The following is a 6,628-nucleotide window of genomic DNA, read 5'->3' as shown; positions in this document are numbered from 1 at the left end:
TATGACTACTGCAACGTACACACACACACACACACACATATGACTCTACTGCAGCGTACACACACACACACACACACACACACACATATGACTCTACTGCAGCATACACACACACACACACATATGACTCTACTGCAGCGTACACACACACACACACACACACATATGACTCTACTGCAGCGTACACACACACACACACACACATGACTCTACTGCAGCGTACACACACACACACACACACATATGACTCTACTGCAGCATACACACACACACACATATGACTCTACTGCAGCGTACACACACACACACACACACATATGACTCTACTGCAGCGTACACACACACACACACACACATGACTCTACTGCAGCGTACACACACACACACACACACACACATATGACTCTACTGCAGCGTACACACACACACACACACACATGACTCTACTGCAGCGTACAACATTCTGTTTTCAGCTGGAGTTTTTGAGTCCCACTGCTGTTTTTATTCCACAGCCACCAGAAAGAAACTGTTTGAAATCGCCAGAACGTTCTCAGAGAAGACCAAGAGGAGGAAATCCAAAAGGAGGACTCTGCTCAAGCACCATTCGTATCCTTTATTCAGGTTTTTACTCAGTTACATTTTTAGGAACCTTCCTTCAGAGCTACTGACCTTCTTTTGGTCATTTCTGGGTGACTTTTAGGATTTTTCATATATATATATATATATATATATATGAAATGTTTATTGACATTCATTGTCAGACATTTACATCTGGTTCATCATATGTACATATATATCTGTTGTCTGCTCTAAATGCCAAAATAATATTTGACTTTTATGTCCAAACACTGAAAGAAAGGCAGATCACCAAATAAAAGAAAAACTACGTACAAGTTGGGAGTGATCTTTTCCATTCAACACAGTCACTGAATCTGGCCTATAATGTGTGACAAGGTTAACCCAGTTTTCCCAGTATGAAGCAAATTTCTCCAATTTGTGATTAAAAGGGTTAATTTTCTTACAATATTTCAACCTCCTGACATTACTCTTAGCTGCAAGAATAAAAAAATAACAAAAAAATAAACAGAAGACCCACAATATTTAAATGTTTTGGTCACCTCTCTGTACCTCTGGGTTTTTTGGTTTTTTTTAGTCATTTTACCCCCCTTTTTTTTTTTACACAAAACAAAAAACAAACAAAACACAAACAACGTTCGGCATTAACTACTTGCTACCATTCAAAATCAAAATTATCAATCGGCGCCTTCTTTTGTTTTTATGCAGAAAGTGCAAATAATTTTGCCACTTTTTATTCTTTCCTAAATGAAATAAGCTGTGGACCGTAGACATAAAATACCACTGCTAACAATACTTTAAACCAAACACCTGTTGCATTTAAACTGTGTCATCAGTATTTACAGAAGTAAAACCACTTGGCCAGAAAAAGTTTTAGGGCCACAACTAATAATCCCACATGTGACGGGTGTGAATTGAATACATTGGTTAATGTGAAAACAGTTACATGATATACATTTGTGTTTGGGTTCATGTAAACATACACACATGAATGTGTTTTTTGTGGTGGTTGAAGTAGCGGAGTAAACCCTCTGCTCCAGCCCACTTTTATTTATTTATTTTATTTGTTCTATATTCGACTAAACATCTTGGATTAGCATCATCTTTCAAATTTGACGTGCGGACATTGAATTGTACCTGAAAGAGAAGTTTTGTATAACATGCTTTACCAAATAAACAAAGAATGAAAAAAAAAACAAAAAACAAAACAGGTACATACATGGTGCTAATAAGTGCTAATGCTAATGCTAGGTAGTGTGTGTGTAATAGGATGGGTAAAAACTGAATTTCCCTAGTGGAAGAATAAAGTGACGAAACCTTTAATATAACAATAGAAACAAAAAATGTGTGTGGAAACTTCTGTGAATTTATTTTTTTACATAAAAACTTGCTGCTCGTCTACAAATCCAGATGAACTGAATCCATCCCCAGTTTCTCACTGGTCATTCTGTTTTGATTGACAGCCCAACACCAACTCACCCACTGCACTTAGTTTTACTGACATTAAATGTGATATTTACAGAGAACATGCAATACAGCTGAAATTCTAGTTGAAGGTTTTCTAATTCATTGACATAAGATGTGAGAAGTAGGACATTCCTGAGTATTCCTCCATCAGCTGATTTGCCTGTGGCTGGTGTTGAATACCTGAGGAGGGCAGGCTTACACTTCACATGTTACATAAAAACCCAAACCCTCTGATCTGGACTGTGGTCTTAACTCCTGTTCTCTGTAGACTGGGCACAGCCAACTCCACAGCCAACCTCCTGGACGATGTGGAAGGAAACCCCTGTGGTAAGAAACCCCTGTGGTAAGAAACCCCTGTGGTAAGAAACCCCTGTGGTAAGAAACCCCTGTGGTAAGAAACCCCTGTGGTAAGAAACCCCTGGCATCTGTGGGTTAGAAGAGCAGTGGAAGACCAGCTGCTGAAGTTCACACCTGTCGTACTTTATGGGCTATAAGCCACACCTGAATATAAGCCACACCTGAATATAAGCCGCACCTGAATATAAGCCGCACCTGAATATAAGCCGCACCTGAATATAAGCCGCACCTGAATATAAGCCACACCTGAATATAAGCCACACCTGAATATAAGCTGCACCTGAATATAAGCCGCACCTGAATATAAGCCACACCTGAATATAAGACACACCTGAATATAAGCCACACCTGAATATAAGCCGCACCTGAATATAAGCTGCAGGGTTCAAACAGTGAGAAAAAAGTAGCGGTTTATAGTCCAGAAAGTCCGGTCCACATGCAGTGGTCAGTCCTGACGGTGACTCAGAGGTCCTGCACCGTCTTCGTGGTGTTTATGAAGCCATTATTAACTTTTGAATCAACTGTGAACTCGAACATACGCACATGAACTGGAGTGAGTGACAGAAGGAATCCATGTCCATAAATGTACTAATGTTTTGTGTTTCTGTCCAGAAGAGGACGGTCATTCTAGACGAGCTGCCACTCAGGAAGAGAACGAGCAACGCAATGAGCCGGTGTCATGGTACGACGTCCAACACTCAAATATTAGTTCACACAATAACTCACAACAGCACATTTGATTGTTTCCTGGTTTCATTTGGTACCTCCATCCAAAAAACAAAAAGGCCGGTATTTTCTCGGTTTAAAGGCCCGCTACCTCCTCGGTGTAAAGGCCGGTACTTCTTTGGTATAAAGACCAGTACCTCCTTGGTATAAAGGCCTGGTACTTCCTTGGTTTAGAGACCAGTACCTCCTTGGTATAAAGGCCTGGTACCTCCTTGGTATAAAGGCCTGGTACTTCCTTGGTATAAAGGCCTGGTACCTCCTTGGTATAAAGGCCTGGTACCTCCTTGGTATAAAGGCCTGGTACTTCCTTGGTTTAGAGACCAGTACCTCCTTGGTATAAAGGCCTGGTACCTCCTTGGTATAAAGGCCTGGTACCTCCTTGGTATAAAGGCCTGGTACTTCCTTGGTTTAGAGACCAGTACCTCCTTGGTATAAAGGCCTGGTACTTCCTTGGTATAAAGGCCTGGTACCTCCTTGGTATAAAGGCCTGGTACCTCCTTGGTATAAAGGCCTGGTACTTCCTTGGTTTAGAGACCAGTACCTCCTTGGTATAAAGGCCTGGTACCTCCTTGGTATAAAGGCCTGGTACTTCCTTGGTAAAGGCCTGGTACCTCCTTGGTATAAAGGCCTGGTACCTCCTTGGTATAAAGGCCTGGTACTTCCTTGGTTTAGAGACCAGTACCCTCCTTGGTATAAAGGCCTGGTACCTCCTTGGTATAAAGGCCTGGTACCTCCTTGGTATAAAGGCCTGGTACTTCCTTGGTTTAGAGACCAGTACCTCCTTGGTATAAAGGCCTGGTACTTCCTTGGTATAAAGACCTGGTACTTCCTTGGTATAAAGGCCTGGTACCTCCTTGGTATAAAGGCCTGGTACCTCCTTGGTATAAAGGCCTGGTACTTCCTTGGTTTAGAGACCAGTACCTCCTTGGTATAAAGGCCTGGTACCTCCTTGGTATAAAGGCCTGGTACCTCCTTGGTATAAAGGCCTGGTACTTCCTTGGTTTAGAGACCAGTACCTCCTTGGTATAAAGGCCTGGTACCTCCTTGGTATAAAGGCCTGGTACCTCCTTGGTATAAAGGCCTGGTACCTCCTTGGTATAAAGGCCTGGTACTTCCTTGGTTTAGAGACCAGTACCTCCTTTGTGTAAAGGCTCGGTACCTCCTGCAGCTGAGTGAAATAAAGGCCTGGAAGCTATTTGAGGAAGAACAGTTCTTTATTTTCATGTGACTAGAAGCTGATCAGAACCGTCTGCTGCATCTATACTGAGCGTCATCATCCACCCCCACCCCGCTACCCCCCGACCCCGCCTTCTTCCTGTCAACAAAACTACAAATACTAGCTGCTCTCTTTTGTGCTTCATCACAGACTTTGTTGTTTGACTTTCTGAAGCGTCTAAATAAAGCACAGACTCCGTTCCCGTTCTTTGGTTTTATTTTGGGATCCTGTGAAACTCTTGATCGTCCCGACCCGCCTCTCTCTCCCTTCTGTGTTTCAGATCTCTGTCCCCTCCCTCCACGTGCTGCACTGTTATCGGGGTCGCCGTTGGGGACCGCGGCACGACCCGTGGGGCGGCGGCGGCGGCCTTGCAGCGGTTCCTGTCCTGACCTCCACACCCGATCCTAACCCGTACCAGCCGACGTTAAGACTCAGCCATGAGTTGGGTCCGGACTGTCCCCACACACTGGGCCGACTGTAACTACAAAAGCATTATCTCTGTACTTTAAACAGTGTTGATATCTAATTTTAAATGTAAAAGAAATCGCATTAGTCCTGACCAGTATTTGTTAACCGCTTCCTTTGAGCCTCCCCGCTGAGGCGGACTAGCTGTAGTGATCTCTGAACCTTTCTTACTTTTCCAGTCCTGTACAGTAGCTGACGACCGTACGTATGTTTGTATTTAGGGTCCCTCAGGCCGGGCATTTCCGATCCAAAGTGTGCACATGCCCCTTTATATACACTAAACCATGTAGAGCTTTTGTACTGTGTCTTTTCTTAACCAGATTGTAATATTTTGATGTTTCTGAACGTCAAGGGTTGTGTAATGGAATTCTTACGTGTCCAAATATTGTGGCCGTGAACACATGCGCCCGGGTCCGTAGTCGGTGCAGTCAGTGTTGATACGGCGCGTATTCGGAGCAGTTTACGTCAGCGCCGTCGGTCGACCAGTCGTCAACGGCCCCGACTTACGTCAGCGCCGCAGCTTTTGGAGCGGCTCCATTTGTTTGGAAAAGTGACAATGGAACCACGTCTCGTATGTCGTATGGGAAAAGGATGGGATTGACCTCATTGCCAGAAAATCTAAGGCCGTTTTCAGACTGGGTTTCAGAATCCGTATCGGAGTCCGTTGGACCCCCAAAGTTCGCTTCATTTGATCAGTGTGAATGTGTGCATCAGCACTGTACCCGAGTCCAGCTGAGAAGGTGGTCCGTACCCAAGACCACAAGTGACCTAACCACCGTACCGGCCTCGGATCCATACGGCACGGACTCACCTTATGGACAAAACCAGTCGGTGATATATGAAGGACAACGAAAGTGGGTCTGCTTCGGTTTGCCTCAAACAGGAGAACAATAGAAAAGTATCGTCTGGGAACGGAACAGTCGCTCGTTGATGACGAAAGACTTTTGCCACGTTTCCACTATGTGGCACCGACTGGACTCAACTCGGTCTTTTTGAGTTTCCATTATGAAGAAGGACCTGGAATCTGGTACCTGGTGCTAGTTTTTTGGTATCACCTCCGCTGAGGTTCCAGGACTGGGGACCAGATACTAATGCCATGTTTCCACTATGTGGAACTGGCTCAACTCCACTCTGGTACCAGGTCCTATTCCAGACCATTTCCACTCTGGTACCAGGTCCTATTCCAGACCCTTTCCACTCTGGTACCAGGTCCTATTCCAGACCATTTCCACTCTGGTACCAGGTCCTATTCCAGACTGTTTCCACTCTGGTACCAGGTCTTATTCCAGACCATTTCCACTCTGGTACCAGGTCTTATTCCAGACCGTTTCCATTCCAGATCCTCCCCTCTTTCCAGTACCTGGTCGTCATAGCGATGCGGTAATGCTAGGTAGTGTGTGTGTAACAGGATGAGTAAAAACTGAATTTCCCTATTGGAAGAATAAAGTGATGATTGGTCAGTGGTGTGTGTGCCCCGCCCTTTTCCAGTAAATCTGTCAGTAGGTGAATCCACATGATGACAGTCTGTAAAACTACACCATGGTTTGTCCAGGAGGTTCAGACGCAAACATTCAGCAGGAGTTTGACCAGACAACAGGCAACCAGTGAGTTTATCAGCAACTGTGAGCAGAGCACACAGAAGGAACGCACCGCATCGCTATGACGACCAGGGACTGGAAAGAGGGAGGATCTGGAATGGAAAGGGTCTGGAATAGGACCTGGTACCAGAGTGGAAAGGGTCTGGAATAGGACCTGGTACCAGGGTGGAACCGGTCTGGAATAGGACCTGGTACCAGAGTGGAAAGGGTCTGGAATAGGAGC

At 44.8% G+C, this 6,628-nt stretch overlaps 1 long non-coding RNA gene across 1 annotated transcript; it reads left to right on the top strand.

Annotated features, from left to right (window-relative positions):
- Nucleotides 1–506: 506 nt before the first annotated feature.
- LOC115415735 (uncharacterized) lies at nucleotides 507–5,893 on the top strand. The gene is made up of 4 exons (XR_003934863.1): nucleotides 507–606; nucleotides 2,312–2,370; nucleotides 3,013–3,082; nucleotides 4,623–5,893. It is a non-coding gene; the product is annotated as an uncharacterized LOC115415735 (long non-coding RNA).
- The last annotated feature ends 735 nt before the right edge of the window (nucleotides 5,894–6,628 follow it).

The sequence above is a fragment of the Sphaeramia orbicularis genome, unplaced genomic scaffold (genome assembly GCF_902148855.1).
Source record: "Sphaeramia orbicularis unplaced genomic scaffold, fSphaOr1.1, whole genome shotgun sequence".
Taxonomy (NCBI): Eukaryota; Metazoa; Chordata; class Actinopteri; order Kurtiformes; family Apogonidae; genus Sphaeramia; species Sphaeramia orbicularis.
Note: the sequence above shows the minus strand (reverse complement) of the source record. Positions and strands in the feature narration are given on the sequence as shown.